An 18,592-nucleotide genomic window follows, 5' to 3' on the forward strand; every position below is an offset into this window, starting at 1 on the left:
CCTCCAGCCCTCAGATCAACACACACACACACACACACACACACACACACACACACACACACACACACACACACACACACACACACACACACACACACACACACACACACACACACACACACACTACATTCACAGCTTTCCCTCGGGAGGGATTTGTCTGAAACACAACGAGAGTTTTTTCTGTTCAGACATTAATGTTTATTTATTACCTTTTTAGAATAGATGCTCTAATGTAGAGGTGGCCTATATGATCACAATATGAGTAATGTTATTTCACTATAACAATAAATACATCACAATACATATATACATTTTAGGACCCTCTTGAAAATGAGATGATGCATCTCAAGAGGCTATCCTTTAATAAATTCAAATTCAATAAAGCAGTTTTGTTTTACTGGAAATAATGTTACAAAAACTAATACTAGCCTAGCTAATGTGCAGTAAAAAAAAATACAATAAAAATAATTCCCTCCTTCAGGGAACAAGGGAACCGAGGTGTTCACAAGGACACTCAAGACAAATAAAATGTCAATAATAAAATGAGAACAAATTTAGAGAATCTAAATTAACAGGACAAATATTAAAAACAACAGAAATTAGATTCTTTTTAATCCGGTAGATCTAGGCTATCTAATAGAAATAAGAAATACTACAGAAATTAAATAATCAAATGTAAAAATAAAGAATTGTACAATCTTCATTGTATGATTCAAATATAAACTAAGCTACTGAAGTCATTTAATCAAGATCAGTGAGTGAATTTCTCTTTGTCTTTTGTTGTTTGATTGACATTAATGACATCGACGGTGGCAGGTTTACTTTAAGAGCAAATGCACGGATCTAATATACTGATACACGTCCGGTTATATTCCAAGTGTTGAACATTTACTTAAAACATAGCTGACTGTATTTGTATGGATACTAGCCAATATGGGCATTTTGAAATAACTTTGTGTTTATTTGAGTGTTTAAACACAATAAACAATTAACGGGCAGTCATGGGCTAATGGTAACAGAGTTGGACTGGTGACCCAAAGGTTGCTGGTTCGATTCCAGTACCGGCAGGAATATGACTGAGGTGTCCTTGAGCAAGGCACCTAACCCCCAATCGCTCCCCACTAGCCACGTTTGCTGTGTGTGTGTGTGTGTGTGTGTGTGTGTGTGTGTGTGTGTGTGTGTGTGTGTGTGTGTGTGTGTGTGTGTGTGTGTGTGTGTGTGTGTGTGTGTGTGTGTGTGTGTGTGTGTGTGTGTGTGTGTTCACTACTCTCCTCCTAATGTGTGTGCACTTACTTGGATGGGTTAAATGCAGAGGTCAAATTCCAAGAATGGGTTACCATACTTGGCCATCATGTGTCACTTTCACTTTTTCACTTTCAAACAGCGGGCAAGAGCTGAATTGGGTTCTCTTTTGTCTTATTGCGCTTGAATGGCTAAAAATCACCAATTCTTAAAAAAAGATGGATAAAAAAACGGGTAAACTTTCAAACTTCATGATCACATGAGTGTCACTGCGATAGAGAAGATAATCGAAAAGTAGCTTTATCGTGTCTACTGGTAAATCACACACCCATACTCTAGAGAGGTTGAGCGTATGTAGATCATGTTGTTCTGTTACAGGTATAGATCTCCAGAACCAGGGTTGTTTATGTCCTCCTGTCATCACGACACACATTCCCCAGCACTGAGTCCAGAAACACTGACCTACACTTTGACTGCATCTAGTTGTGAGTTATAGAGTTATGCGAGTATTAGTTGCGGTGTACTGTGCAATTATTTATTGATATTTTCCTGCTTTGAAGCTCAGGAAATGTTAGAGATCAGGAGAGAAAAAATGAGGAGAAAGAAAAATAAACAGTAATTCTGTGCTTAAAGTGAGAGTACAGTGCATTTTTGTGCATGTGGAATTTTAATCAGAATAAAATGTATATGAGTTGTGGGATTTCAGTCATGGTTATGGTAATGGTTATAGTTTATGTATAGGAACATAATCATTACCCAACAGATTTATGTCTTGGTGATCTCCAGCCAAAATTGACTGCATTTAGATTTAAAGATGAAGCATGTCATGAAAAGGTCAAAGTAACGGGCATTGTGATGATATGGGCTTCAATGGACTCTTCAAAACTATACAGCTACTATATACTATATACTATATACTATTCCAGTTTATATTGTTTACTTTGATGTGTCCAGTGTAGACAGTACTATAGATGCAAATTATTATATTATATTAAAATGCTGCTTGACTTCTAAAAATCAAAAAAGCGAATATCCAAAAAAACAAGACAGAATCAATAAAAGTTCATAGTCTCTGTGGTCTTCTTTTCGTGAATGTGTTCGTCTCACAATTTAATTAGCAGCACGGTTTCTGCACAATGACTTAAGTACACAAACAATATTGCAACTAACTTTACAAAACTTAACATATATCCCTGACAGCCTTTGTTTGCATTCATGTGTCAAATTATAACAGCTGTAAGGAAAGGGACCTGTACAATGTTAGGCCATCCTGTACTGGGACAAAGATGCATTCAACACATCACCGGAGAGAGGTTTACTCTGAAATGCATAAGCCGGAGATATTCAGTACAATCAACATCCGTAAGCTGACATTTAATTCAACAGGAGCATAATAGCTCAACTGTTTCTTCCCCTCTCAAATGCTTCAGGCAGTTTCTGGTGCCAACTAACCACAGTCCAAACGTTAATGCAGGCTCGCTGGTTTTTTAGAGGGAGAGAGAGATTTGTCTGTCTTTCTTTTAAGACAAATTAGCTCTGTTCCAGAAGGTAAGAGCTCCTAACTAAGCAGTATTTTAAGGCATCAAGGCTTGCTCCTGACATGAAGGGTCTTCAGAAGGAAGGCATCAACATTTGGGCCAAAATCAAAGGCAGTTAAGGCTTTAATGTGTGAACCTACCATGAACTCTGAGGCTGTTCGGTGAGGATATATGCTGTAATAGAAGTTATATATCAGTGTGAATTCTACTCTAGTACATTACGCATCATTCTGAGGAGAGATTGATCAATCGGAGAAAGTCTCTTTATGCATTTCAATTTGCATACTATCCGCTCCCAAATCATAATATTCTGAAATGAGTATACCAAAGGGACCCTGATGGTCTACTATTTCTGGTGGAAATTCGAAGTGCAGATCCGTTCACACTCTAACGACTAATATTAACTAATCTGGTTCAGAACTACAAACACAAATAAAAAGTGCTAAAAACTAGGCATGCCAGATATGCGAGACAGACGGTTAGGCAGAGAGGTTTAGATAAAGGGGTCTGAGTGATTAATACATTAGGGTTGGGAATCGAAAATCGATTCCAAATCTGAAATCGGATACTTGTTATAAAATTACAATTTTACAAAAATTACAATTTACAATTACAATCTTGAACATGTTTTTCTCGCCAGCCAGTTCTATATATAAAATATTAAACCATTTGTCTGTGACTGTGATGCAATTTTGCTATTCGCAGTCCAGCAGAAAGAGAGAGCGATCTCTCACGCGGAGCCACAGCGCGCACAACACCACAGCCCTTAATGAGTGACAGAACTAAACATTCAAACATGGATACACTTTAGATCTGGGATATTATTCTAATTTTATTTAAGATTTCGCCTTTTAGAGATTATAAAAAGAAGATATTTGAGATGAAACCATTACAGACTAAAGTAGACGCAGAGCAACTTCCTCCCTTTCACAGCGATGCGCTGTCATTTCTTCCTAAAAGCGTTTAATCATTAAAAGAGCTAGTATAAGCACAAAAATCTGCGCAAGAGCTGTTGCAAGGCGCTCCGAAATGGACTGCAAGGAGACAAGAAAAGCCCTACTTAACTTTGGGCTTCATGTGCGCATCTAAGCTATCAAATACACATACAAATATAAAAATGACCAGCTCTTCAATGAAATACAGTTTATTCACTTAAACAAAGTTTATGTCTTAAATGGACGTAAATAATTGGGAGAAAATTATGGTGCATTAGTCACCTATTAGATCTGCACTCGTCTTTAAGGGGCAGCAGTCTAATAAACCTCCTGACGATTGAGCCATTAATGCTCATCAAACTACAAAAGGCACTCACAGCTCTTGAATGAATAACTTAAACTTGTCCAGTCAGAGACATATATTGTGTAATTGATGTTTTTAGTTTTCAGTTCAATTAATTCAATCCAAGTAAATGGAAGACTCACAAGATGTCACCAAAATCACTCTGTCCCCTTTAAATTTTTCAGAAAATTATGTGAGTGTATCGAATTATATCGAATCGTATCGTTGGCTGAATATTGTGATATATATCGTATCGTGAGCTGAATATCGTGTATCGTATCGTATCGTGAGATTAGTGTATCGCTACAGCCCTAACAAATACACACAAAAATGTCAGAAGATTCCCATAAACACAGTCAGTTATATCTGTGAACGAAAACAGTTGAGAAAGAAAATGCATGTGTAACAGTATATTGGATCTGTGCATCTCTTAAAGTGACAGCAGCCTAATATTCCTGCTGCCGTCTCTATAATAACATTAATCAAACAATAAAAGACAAAGAGAAAATTTGCTCGCTGTTCTTGACTGAATAACTTCTGTAACTATATTTGTAATGTATGTGTTATTTATAAAGTGCAATGTTATTTTACATCTGATTAGTTTCTGTACCTGAATACTTGAAACTCTTAAACCACTTTCAATCGTATCTTTAAGTTTGCGATTGGTCTTTTGTTTGTTTGTTCTTTTTTAATTACTAAGTGTTTACTTTAATAATGCTTGAAATTTATATTAGTTATGCTAGTTGTTTGTATGGTATTTTTAAACCATAGGCAAAAGTTCCTTGTGTATGTGTTCTTTAGCCTGTTGATTTTTGTTCATGGGATTCAGCTACAATTAAATGTTTTGCAATAAGATTTAGACTAAATGTGAATGATATATACGTTTTTTATTTTTTACCTTATTGGAATTGAAATTAGGAATCGATAAGGATTGGAATCGTTAAAATTCAAATGATACCCAACCTTATTAATAATCAATATTTATTCTGCAACAACTTTTATAAAGATACAAATAGCAAAATAGATGTGTTTGGCCATTAACATGTAAATATGTCAGTATGCAAAAAACACGAGGAGAGTTTTTGTCACATGTCTAATCTGAGTTTTCTTGATTTGTGATTATTTACACCCGGTGTCTAGTTATCTCATTAGTTCCCTTTGTTTGGTCCATGCTTATAAGTCCTCAGTGCTCCCTCAGTGTTTGTCAGTTCTCGTTTATGCTTTCCTGTCTCCAGTATATTTGTCATCAAAGTCTATTTCCTAGTGTTTATCTTCATCTTCGTGAGCTTTATTACATGTACCGTTACAGAAGAACCGACCAAAACAGTATCATTGTGACGTTTTTTCCTTTCCGTTTGATTTTGATTTTTGTTTTCCCTTGGACCTTCCCACAGTCCAGCTTCTCTGCTTGGAGCAGGGAGACCGTCCGCTGTAAGAACACACTCAGGACTTCATCCATCTCGCTCTGTTTTTTTACCATGCCAACCTGAGCGAGCGTTCGAAGGCACGCCTTCCAGCGGACGGTCCAAAAGGGGATTTCCCCGCTTTCGTGGAGTTTGTGCAGGTGAACAACAACTCACCTTTCACCATCGGCTCCGCGGAGGATGACTCCGTCACCAGCCCCACTCCATCACTGCCAGAGACCAGCCATCCACCACTGGCAAATGACTTGACTGTGATGTTGCATGTGCCCACCGCAGACCATGGATCGCAGCCTCGCCTCGATTGACGAGCCCAAACCGAGGAAGAAGTTGGAGGGAGTCACCTCCCCGCAGCCCAATCCACAAAAAAAAAACATCTGACCAGGTGTATGAGGCGGCAACACTGCGGATCGTCGAGAGAGTGTGGATCTCGATGGCTTGGAGGGAAGCCCTGCCCACACCCCTGCCGCAGTGACCGAGTTGAGCCTGGCCTCTGGTGCTCATTATGGGTAACTAAAGGGCATTTTAGTTAGATCTTATTGACTTTTTTGGAGAGGTTATACCCCTTGCTCCGCCTTGGTCAGTCACCTCCCTGAACCTTCGGGTCCGTCTGGCCCTCCGGCTCCGCCTTGGTCAGTCACCTACCTGCACCTTCGGCTCTGTCTGGCCCCCCGGCTCCGCCTTGGTCAGTCACCTCCCTGCACCTTCGGCTCCGTCTTTCCCCCCGGCTCCGCCTTGGTCAGTTACCTCCCTGCACCTTCGGGTCCGTCTGGCCCCCCGGCTCCGCCTTGGTCAGTCACCTCCCTGCACTTTCGGGTCCGTCTGGCCCCCCGGCTCCGCCTTGGTCAGTCACCTACCTGCACCTTCGGCTCCGTCTGGCCCCCCGGCTCCGCCTTGGTCAGTCACCTACCTGCACCTTCGGCTCCGTCTGGCCCCCCGGCTCCGCCTTGGTCAGTCACCTCCCTGCACCTTCGGCTCCGTCTTTCCCCCCGGCTCCGCCTTGGTCAGTCACCTCCCTGCACCTTCGGGTCCGTCTGGCCCCCCGGCTCCGCCTTGGTAAGTCACCTCCCTGCACCTTCGGGTCCGTCTGGCCCCCCGGCTCCGCCTTGGTCAGTCACCTACCTGCACCTTCGGCTCTTTCTGGCCCCCCGGCTCCGCCTTGGTCAGTCACCTACCTGCACCTTCGGCTCAGTCTGGCCCCCCGGCTCCGCCTTGGTCAGTCATCGACCTGCACCTTCGGCTCCGTCTGGCCCCCCGGCTCCGCCTTGGTCAGTCATCGACCTGCACCTTCGGCTCCGTCTGGCTCCCCGGTTCCGCCTCTGTCCACCGCTTGTCCGGCTACACCTCGAGATGCTACTCCTGGCGGCTCCATCTCTGTCTCCAGGACCATCAGCGTCGCGCCGGCTCATCAGTTCCACCAGGGTCTTCTTCAGTGTAGTGTTAATTTCGTTAATGAAATCATGACGAAAAATATTCCTTGACGACCTTTCTTCCATGACTAAGACGAGACGATAACAAGATGACACCAACGTCATTAAACGATAAATGTGACTATATCAACATGCAATATCTTTGACGAAAAAAGACACGACTAAAATGTAGTTAAAAAATAAAAGCATTATTATAACTTCTGTGACTAAAACTGCGATCAAACCTTATGTAATAATTCCAAACATGAATCTCGACTATATTAATAAATGCACATACGCAGCTCTATGTGACAATAAATATTATTTTTTTCTTTTCTTTTTTTCTTTTTTGTGCTGTTTTAATAAAAACACATTAATGTAATTTGGAATTATGAGAAATTTCACCGTTTAAATTTGAGAGAAATGTCTTGTAGAGAATGGGTTAATTTATGACAAATAGGCAATCAGGAAACTAGATTTGGTAATATAAACCATCCGTATGAGTTCTGAGACATTATGAGACTATACGAGACATTCTCTAGATTTGTACTTATATATGAAAGTGCTATAATTCTGATAAAATGCAAATATCAATTACTAAAATGACAATAATTGTTGTGATTATAACTTTAAGCAAAATAATCGTTAGCCTATTATAAAATTAACCATTATGCAGCATGACGAAAATATGACTAAGTTTTCATTGACTAAAACTAGAGTAAAATGCCCAGGCGTTTAGTCGACTAAAACTTGACTGAATGAAAACAGGGCAAGGTTGACTAAATATGATAAAAACTTAAAAGTACATTTGACACAAGACTAAGACTAAATATAGAAATAGCTGACAAAATGAACACTACTTCATACTTCAATGGTTGCTTCTTCTCCGTCGGTCGTCCCCAGGATGTATACTATCAAGTCTGCTTCAACATGGCTCCTCCCGCCTTCGACTCCGTCCTGGACTATAATTTTTTCTATGGACCGTTTTTGGACCTCCCTCAGTTGTTCTTTGTTTCGGCGCCTTTCCAGGACAGGGCAAACTGTCACATGTCTAATCTGTTCTGCTCTCCGTGACTGAGTTTTTCTGAGTTGTCTTGATTTGTGATTATTTATTCCTGGTGTCTAGTTATTTCATTAGTTCCCTTTGTTTGGTCCATGCTTCTTTTCTCTCCAGTACGGTAGGAAGAATAGTTAAGTATAATGTAAATTAAATGAACTGAAATGTGAACAGGAAAGAGTACATACGGTGAAAAAGTACATACTTTTAGGGCATGGTACTGGAATAGTATGCGAATTGGGACGTACCAACTGTTACCATTGATTGAGAACGGTGGTTAAAGTGTCTGGTCACTCCTCTGAAGCATTGCAAATTAATATTTCACCCGTCTTCATATATATTCCATTTTATACTTGAAATAATTGACCTACAGTGAATAGTTTAATATTCAGCTGCTGTTTTTGATTCGATCATCTGCAATGCTTCATGATAAGTATATTCTCTCATAAAGTCTTTTTCTCTGAATGTAGTGATTCATTTCAGAGCTTGTTCGTTCGGTTCAAGAACTCTTGACATTTCAGGCCAAGTTGTTTCCTATGTAGTGTGTTTCAAATCGGTCACGCGTGTTCAGTATGGTTAGGATGTGGCCTGTGAAGGCTTAGTCCTGGACCAGGTCTTTTACACACTCATACATCCCGTTTCTTTCTGTACTTGTGTGCAGTTCGAAATCATTCTGCTCTATACAATATTGTTACTCCACTTATCTTTGTTTCAGTCACTGCTAGAAGTTGATTTATATCACCCAGTTCCTTTTGCCTGCAGTGAAAAATCCTGAAGGCTTGATGTAATTACCATAAACAAATATACTGAGCGCTATATATACATACAAAGTTTCCAGGGGTTAACAACTGTACTATGGGTGTTAAATTGAGCCTAAAATAGTAGATTGTTGCATGCAGTTGCCGTGGTGATGGAAGCTCTGGTTCTTTACTTACATCTTCTTGCCTTGCAGCTTTTAATTTCAAACAATTAGTTTATAAGAGAGAAATCATTAGCCCTTGATCTGTTTTAGTGGGTATAACAGAAATTATTTATGGTGAATCCTCGTAAGTTTACAATTTAAAGACATTGTTCAGCCAGAAGAACTCTGATATTATTTACTCACCCTCATTTCATTCAAACGTCATTGTGTTTTTTCATGTAGGTATTAGCGATATAATGAAGCCCCACACAAGCCGGACAGACTCCCGTTGATTGACAGGAAAAAGGCCCGGATCATCTTGCAGGCTTTGGGCTCAACAGAAACCAGCAAACTGGACCAGTCGGGTAAGATAATCAACCTTGGTGTTTCACTGTAGACTCTAAAATAGCTTTCTTCTTTACAATTAGCTTTTTTCTTCTTTATAATTTCATGTCACTTTGATATTTTATTAAAGGAATGCAAGGTTTGGTTAAGTCCATGTTGCAACCGACTAGGGATAAGCGATATGGCCAAATGTATTATTATCACAGTATTTTTTTTTTCCATATCATTCGATAAAAATATTTATCATGATATTCATTTACCGTTAATGGGAAAGGAAATGCTTTCCACATATTTATTAGACCTTGAGAATTAAAATAAACTCATTAAACTCCACAGAGTAAGCTACCTTTCAATTTAGGGCCCCATGAAATCCATTTTATTTTCCCCTAAATTCTGTATTTTTCATTTAAAAAAAATGATTTAATACAAATTTCCCATCAAAAATTGTGTCTAATGCAAGGAATTAATAAAACTTTAACAATCTAATCAACATTTTAAAATGAAATCAAATGAAAATATAAGATGCTGCACAACAGAACTGTATAAATTAAAACATGGATAAAAAATTATCTTGGTTATATGATATTCTTTAAAAAAAGAATAATATTATCATCATTACTGTAAGAATTACATTTTAGTGTACAGTAGTGAAATATTTCTGTCATAATTTCTTCAAGTTAAACCAAACTTTCATTTTGATGGATTTTCGTGAAGATCTTTCAGTTTAATTTTCAGTTTCAGTGTATTTGATGGTAGTTTCTCCTCAGATGAAAAGGTGAGGTGACTCGTAAAGCAGCTCTGGAGATGAAGTTCATGTGTTTATGCCCTCGTATATTCAGACGCCAGGCGCAGAAAACACTGTGAGCGTCACATGTGTATGATTTTGTGTATCAGATGAAACACGCAGAAATCACTTATTACCGTTGTCATGTTTATTTCTGCTGTGTGACAGGCTGTTAAGATTAATCCATATCGAGGACAAATGTCCAGAGCTTATCATCGTTATCGACATAAATTTTATCGCGATCTCGGTATGATATTGTTTATCGCCCAGCCCTACAACCAACAACATTTTGTTTAGTTTTTCTTGCCGCTTAGGCCTGGGATTATATATTTAATAGCTCATACTAGGGGTGTGTGTGCTCATACCAAAAGATATATCTTTTGTGTTTTATTGTTCAACTATAGTAATGATAATATTTACAATGACATATTGAATTTAATACGTGTCTCTCACATTGTCCCACAGCAACATTGAAATTGTGTAGATTAGTGTAAATGTTTTATAATAATAATTTATTGTATTTAGTGTCCATTTCATTAATTTAACATTTAATATTTGGGGCATCCAAGTTATTTGACATATTTAAAAAAAATAAGTAATGCAATAGTTACTTTTTTCCTGGTAATTAGTTACTTTTATAATGATGTAACTCAGTTACTAACTCAGTTACTATTTGTGAGAAGTAACTAGTAACTATAACTAATTACTTTAAGTAACATGCCCAACACTGCTCATTAGTAATCACGCCTCGGCCTCGTCCTGCTCGCCACGGCCCCTGCAGAGAGTGCATATACCCTGCATGATGTAGCCTTTTCGTTTCAGCTTAGACTATTGCCCCTGCATGAGTATTTGTCTTTTAGGATATATCTGTGATATAGTTAAGCAATGCCGTTCCCCCCCCAAATATCTGCACAATTGCAGATGCAATATTCATTTTATACAACAGTTTAATAAACTATTAAGTGGCTTACATTTTAGACACAATATTGCCTGCTTTGCTCTGTTTCGCCAACAAAATAGTTTCGCCAAACAAAACCACAGTCACTGTTTTGCAACACCACAGTGTTGTGTTACTGAATGAATCAGTCCATTTCAATGAATCGGTTGAATTAATGACTCAATGATTCGCTCATTAACAGTGACTTGCTGCCACCTACTGGCAGTTTTAGTTTCATATTTAAAGTATCTTTTCCTTTAAAAAAAAAAATCACTTCATATATCATCAATGTTTTATTTTTAAAACATCAAAACATTATTTATGAATTTGTAACTGCAGGTTAAAGGCATTCATGAGCTGCATTAAACAGTCTGTGTAAATGTCACTTCAGATGCAGATTCTGTGTTTCCTCTGCACTGCAAAGATTTTGTTGATACTGATTTCATTTGATTGGTAACAGCCCTATAATGTCTTATTATTCTAAATAAGTTTATTAATTAAATGTAATAATTTGACATAAACAATCGTTGTAGGCTACATTTAATTAGGTAAGAAAAAATTGCCCTAAGATACCTCACGTAACTCAATATACCGTTCTGCTCATGGATGTCTTATGTACTTCTAAGATATAAGATGTACTTCGTCTTATGTCTAATAAAATGTCAGGCAGCGACTAGCAATTTGTTAGGCTATAAAGGTTATGCAAAATGATATTCAAAGTCACATTAGACACTTTTACCATTAAATAAAGCACATAATCAGAACCTGAGATTACTTTGTTTGTTGTTGTTCCATCCACAGAAATAGAAACTGCTACTAAAATAGTAAAAGGACACACAATAGTAAAAGTCATGGCTTTGTAGGACAAATACTCTGATTAACACGGAAAACACGCCTTTTATTGCGTGTCGTCGCATCTGGACATGGTTTAACTCAGTGTTTTTAAACAAAACTTTCGATTTCTTTCTAATATTTGGTTCCACTAACCTGGCAAATCCTGTAATTATTTCATCAGCAGAAGCGGTTGGTGATAAGAAACTGATAAAAAACACACCTAGGTTTCCTATCTGATGATATTACAGCATCGGTTCCCAACAGGTCGCGGTAGGAGGCCTAACCGAGCTCTTTGGGGGTCGCGTCATATTTTGAAAATTGTTGAACAGTGAGCATTAAAGCAGCAGTCCGTAACCTTTTTGTGTTAAAAATTTACTAAATTTATATAATGAGCGAGTACATCATGAATCCATTTTCCAAACTGTGTTTTTGTCTTATCCTGAGTCACTAAGGTACACCTATAATAAGTGTTTATATTGGGACTATTTTACACTGGTTCGGGTCGCACCTCTCTGGTGTAGCCCAGAGCCTGAGTGACATAATGACCCAATCCTCACACTGATTGATAAAGCCTCACAAATAACATGCAAGTATTGAGGTCCCAGACCACAGTCATTTTGTAATAGCCTATATTAATTATTTTTTTTCCTTCACACCAGTTTGAATACTGATATTTTTGTTACTGCATTTGCCAATAAGGCTATACTCCCAGGCTTACGTTTTTAAATTACAAATGGCCTACTGATGTTTTTGTTATAGTATTTTCAATATTCTACGCTATTATTTGTGCATAAACATATCTGGTTATAGAAATATACATATTGTTTGTTTAAAAACAAAACATTTTGTCTTCCTTGCTGCAAGCTTACAAGAGCGACAATATCATTAAATGTGAAGGGGGGCCCTAAAATATTTTCTTGGGAAAAAGGGGGTCTCAGACAAAAAAAGGCTGGGAACCACTGTATTAGAGGATACTAGATGGAGAAAGTGCTCGGTTTGAGTTGTGTGTGTCCTCAGACGGTCAGTGAACAGAATGTGGGTGTATCGTGGGTGTGACATTGGCTGGTTAGTGACATGGCTGGTGAAGGATAACAGAAAGGGATGTGACGTAACAATCTGCAAAGTATTGTTTGCATTACACAGTAGAAGTAAAACCTAAACTGTTTAAAATAAACCCGGATCTTGATCAGATGTCGACAAGCTCTGGCTACTCTTTATCAATCTTTTTGGCTTTGCCAAGCATTGGCCTCTTTCTGGACATCATTTTTTTTTTTTTTTTTTTTTGTTAGATGTTGAATTGTGCCCCTTAGTGGTGCTTTTTGGTCTTAATCCCGCAAAGGTTGCTGTAGCTGTAATGCTGTAGCTTTTTGCTAAATAACTGCTAAAAGGCTTATACTAATGAACTGGGAAATTCCTTCCCCACCTAGTTATGTTCATTGGATGCACAACCTGTTGCAGTTTATTCAAATAGAAAACTATATTTACAATGCTTGGCAGAACAGAACAATTTCACATGATTTGGCAACCTTTCATTTTGTACTTTAAAAAATAACCCTTCCTCTGCATTTAACCCTTTGTCACCTTGGAATTATAAGGTGATATCTGACATTTTTGTCAAAATTGAGTTACTCACATATTCTTATTCTGCGACAACTTGTGTTTAGTTTTTCCGCCAGTTGGCAGTGATTGTTTACTGATGCAAGGTTGTTGTTTTTGTTGTTGTTGTTTTTCTTTTTTTTTTTGGGGGGGGGGGGTCTTTTTCTTAGTTATGTTTACATTTTTGCTGCATTTTGCACAAATTTCCTACATAGTATGTATATGTATATATATATATATATATATATATATATATATATAACACGTATATATTTTAATCGAATGTTATTTTACTGGTATTGTAATATACTAGTAGATTTTAGAGCTAGCATTTATAATCCTTTTTTTTTTTTTTGCAACTGACGTCACAGTCAGTGTCACGGTCAGTGGCTTTAATGAAGCGCACGTCGAAGGAGATACTCAAAATAAATCTTTAATCCAAGAATCAAAATAATAACCAGGAGAATGACTCTGAGGAAACACAACCACGAACACACTAGCCGCGTTTCCATTACAGATTTGCGCAATTCTAATTTGCAACAATGCGATATTTTCTAAATGTCGATAAAAGACTTTCCATTAACCGAAGTCATTCCAAAAATCGAGGCAATGTTACGTGTATCCCAGCCACTGCACTAGCCATTATATGTAAGGAGACGTAGACGTGTATCCCAGTCAGTTAGCGTAGTGTGATTGCGTAGAGCTACGTCACACGTAGGCTCACTATTGGCCGACGCTGGTCATGTGTGTGATGCGTGTGACGTACAACAACAGAAGCTTACGTTATTACACTAGTGAACAGACTCGAGGCCCACAGAGAAGGAAATTAATAGTTGAAATAAAGTCGTTATTTTTGTTTGTTTTTGCGCACGAAAAGTATTCTCGTCGTTTGATAAACTTAAGATTGAGCCACTGTAGTCACTGTAGGACTATTTTAACGATGACTTTAATTACTTTTTGGGGAACAAGTGTCAATCCCTTAGAAGCCTATGGAGGAGTGATCCAGCTCTCAGATTTCATCAAAAATATCTTAATTCGTGTTCCGAAGATGAACGAAGGTCTTACGGGGTTGAACAACATGAGGGTGAGTAAATACTGACAGAACCGTGCTGCATTTGTCTGCAGTCTTGGGTCAGTGACTTGCTCATTCAGTAGTTCTCAGAGCAGGTTTGCTGTGACTCAGGGCCTGTCCAATGTAGTTCATCATGACCACACACTCCTCTAAGGGAATCGGGGCCCGGAGCGCACACGGCCACAGTCACAATCACACAGATAAGTGCTGAAACAAGACCCACTCTCAGAGACTAAAGAAGAACCACTTCGTTGAGCTCTCGCTTTAGATGGAAGCCCAAGAAATCATCCAACGTTTATTTTACTTTCACTTCCGATAAATTGATCCTTTGCTTCCATTCACATATGCCAGAGACCATTAAGCACTGGACTTACTAATGGATCCTCCTACGATACGGTTTTCTACACCTCAAGTATTTAAATGTGTGTTTCATTGAGATGGGAGGGTTGAAGGGACACCAGAATCGTGCCGAAAATTGTTTTCAGTGCATGATGTAATAGGGGTGCACAAGTGATTTAAGTAAAAGAAGATTGGCATCTGAATCTGCTGAGTTAGAGTCGCTTTAATGTGCAAAAGCACAACAAAAAGAGAAGCGGTTTTCAGTAAATAAACATTCTGATGGTTTAACATTTGAAAATTAAGAAATTAAAACAGCCATATATATTTGTATTGTAATGTAAAATGTAATTATTATTTTACTTAAATACTTGTTTTTTTTTCATTTACAGTGAATGATTAAAACAGTAATATTCCTTGTTTTTATTTAGTAATTTTATATTTTTATTCAGCAATAATAACAATTATAAGCTATATTTATATATAATGACAAAATGGGCCAAATTGTACAGCACAAACAAGCACTGAAAACTTGCAATTGTTTTTTTAAAATTGCATTTTAAATCGCAATTGCAGTTTAATCAGAAAACCACAATTCGATTTTTTCCCCAACTTGTGCAGCCTCACCATGTAATGTTAAACTACATGCAAACAATCTAATACACTATGTGCTGCTGATGTGTGATGTGATTTCCTTCCTTTATTTATATAGCGCTTTTTACGATACAGATTGTTTTAAAGCAGCTTTACAATGATAATAGGAAATTAATGCTACAAAGATTGTTTTGGCTGTACAGCAGATCTAGAAGAATGTCATTGTCCAGTTTAAGCAAGTTTTTGATTGATTCATTTCTTGTTAGAAAGGAAAGAAACACATTGTGCTTTAGTTAGTACTTAACATTAAAATCTTCATTTGCTTCTTGTTTCTGTGGTTTAACAACCCTCTGGTGATCTTTGGTCATTTTTAACAGAAAGATTTAATGTTTTGGTTTTTAGATTTTTTTACTTCATTGAGCTTGGTAAAGGTTGTGGCACTCTCTATGTGAAGAACAATTATGGACATGATTCGAAAAGGTTAAATGGTCCTAAAAAAAAACATTTATGGCTTTGATTTTCTCACAGTTTTAGAGTGAAACATGATTTGGTAAATATTTGAATTTCATATAAAAATGTAAAACAGTATTTTTGTCATTTTTCATAATAATAAACTTCAACTTCTAACTTTTTTGTACTTTTTTCACTTCAGCAATAATATGCCAAGTGTTTTCTTTAAAAAGAGACCAAATAAAGCATTCAAGATATACCACAGTTTAAGTTGAAAATGTAATTTTCAGGTCTATGCTCAAAAAGTGATTAACAGGTAATAAATGGATTACAACTACGTATAATTGGTATAAGCATAATTTAGTATCATAGAATCCCCCAAAAATAGAAAACTAGGAAATAAAAAAAACATGATCGAACTAGTAATAAATAGTACATTAATTGGGGGGGGGGGGGGGGGGTGCTACGTGAGGAGCACAAGAAAGATTATAATAAAAAGCCTGAAAAGAGAGCTGACAATTTTGTATGTCTCTATGGCAGTTGTGAGTTAACATTAAAATATGAATATCAGCATGAATTCTGGTCCATTTTAGACGTTTATTGTAGTCAAAAACTCACTCACAAGAGGGGATTATCATGTAAAACTACTAACCAAGTCAAGTTCTTTATTGTCATGTCTTTGCAGTGCCGATGATAAAGTATAGCATGTGTGAAGTGTATGTTTTGGGAACAGTGGGATCTTGGGGTGGATGGGAAGTCACTTTCACATAATCTGTCAAATTTAAAGGTTCTTTATTGTCACCTGTGGTTCCATGAAGATCCATTGACATCCATGTAACCTTCCTATTCCACAAAAGGTTCTTTATAGTGGAAAAATGTTCTTTAGATTTTTAAAACTTCACACTAACAGCAAAAGGTTCTGTTAAGATCTGGTCATTGAACACTCTCAGAAAAAAAGTTACAAAAGCTGTCACTGTGGCTGTACCTTTTGGAAAGGTACACCTTTGTACCTAAAGAGTGCATATTGGTCCCTCAAAGATACATATTGGTACCAAAAGTGTACATATTAGAACCCTTTTGAAGTGTACTGTCCCAGTGACAGCTTTTGTACCTTTTTTTCTGATAGTGAAAGGTACATTGGGGATCCAAAATGGTTCTTCTACGGGATCGCTGTGAAATCCTCGTTTTGGAGCCATAGTTGGCAGTGGTGTGCATAGACTGTGGTTGGAGGGTAGAAGGTATGAATGGCCTTTGGTGATGCTGGGAGTCTTGCAGTGGTGCGAGGGCTGTAATGGTGATAGTCTGCAGTTTTTATCACATGCTGCAGTGCTTTATGAGCCTGTTGCCATAACATACTGTAATATAGACAATGATAGTATGTTCAACTAATGAGACTATCCTTCCATTCAGAAGTAATAAGTATTGATTAGTTGACAGAAAACAAAATACAGTTGACTTTGAAGACAGCAAACAAAACTCTTGAATATGTTCTGCAAATCCAGCAACTAGTTCTTCCTCAGAAGTGCTGATTGTAGCAGATAGTAAATATGATTTTGTCCCAGTAGGCTGATTAAAACCTGTGCAGTCTGACTCCTGAATTTGTGTAAAGCAGAGGATGCAATTTCGTGAAAGCCTTTTCCGATTTGTGTGCAGCATACATAGTTCACCCAAAAATCATCATCAAATCTGTCATTGTGGACCTTGACAGTCAGAGTGGTTGACATCTCCACTGACAATACCTTTTTTGTTCCATGACTAGACGCAAAAGATATCCAAGATCTGTGGCGTTCATATTTAAAAAGCAAAACTGGCTTATATTCATATTCATGATCCAATTTCACCATCTGTGTTCCTCTTACAGTAATGTAGTTATTGATGGTTATGTGTAGCTCAAGGCCACATGAAGATACAGTAATACTCTGGTAAACAGGAATCCCATTTGGGCATATTTTTCCCTCTTCTCTAGTGCAAGTTGAGCCTGTGGGTTTGGAATAGTCAAGCACCTCACAATCCGATCCGATTCTGGGATTCACGATCCGATTCCCAAACAATTCTTGAGATATTTTTTTTCCTTATTAACTAATTTGTTTACCGATTTTGAAACTTACATTTAATTGTAGAATTTATTTTATTTAAATTCTTATGTAATTATAAGTACATTTTAAAATTAAACATTTTCAACTGAATAAATATAGCTTCAAAACATACAAGCAAATAGTAAATAATAAAGACGAACAAATAAACATAATACCAGCAATAAACAAAAAGCGCTTCCAGTATCTGAACGTTTTCCAGTCAAGAGCAGTGAGTGATTTTTCTCTTTCTCTGCTTTATTGCTGTTTTATTACTGATGACATCATAGACAGCGGGAGATCTATAGGCCGCATTCACACTAATGCGCATATCTAATTTGACAGATCAGATGTTTGTCCTGTCTGTTTAATCCCGTAAGACTGTGTTTGCATTCATCTCTTGTCATAAAAGCATTGTGAGATGCAAGTGCGTTTAACCTCTTACACGGAGACGCACACGTGAGCATTTGAAAGCTAATTTCCTGTAGCATTGAGAAGGTAAAACACTGAAAGTGAAAAGGCCGCACTTTGTAAATGTAACATCAAGCAAAGTGCACGTTTCTCACTGCGCACATCCTGTGCAATGAAGCCTGTGATTGCCCTTGTAATTTGCTTCAACCTTTTTGAACTGTATGGATGATTATTTTATTTTATTGTGTGTGTGTGTGTGTGTGTGTGTGTGTGTGTGTGTGTGTGTGTGTGTGTGTGTGTGTGTGTGTGTGTGTG

The 18,592-nt window shown here is 37.6% G+C and overlaps 1 protein-coding gene across 2 annotated transcripts in view; it reads left to right on the top strand.

The window, feature by feature from the left end:
- The window catches only part of nexmifb (neurite extension and migration factor b), a 69,408-nt gene that overhangs the window by 41,427 nt on the left and 9,389 nt on the right, over nucleotides 1-18,592 (top strand). For both annotated transcript variants that reach the window (XM_077235638.1, XM_077235639.1), the window contains exon 2: nucleotides 9,090-9,211. The gene's annotated coding sequence lies outside the window, so the exon portion shown is untranslated. The remainder of the gene's footprint in view (nucleotides 1-9,089; nucleotides 9,212-18,592) is intronic.

The sequence above is a fragment of the Siphateles boraxobius genome, unplaced genomic scaffold (genome assembly GCF_051911475.1).
Source record: "Siphateles boraxobius isolate OS27281-9 unplaced genomic scaffold, OSU_SipBor_1 2, whole genome shotgun sequence".
Taxonomy (NCBI): Eukaryota; Metazoa; Chordata; class Actinopteri; order Cypriniformes; family Leuciscidae; genus Siphateles; species Siphateles boraxobius.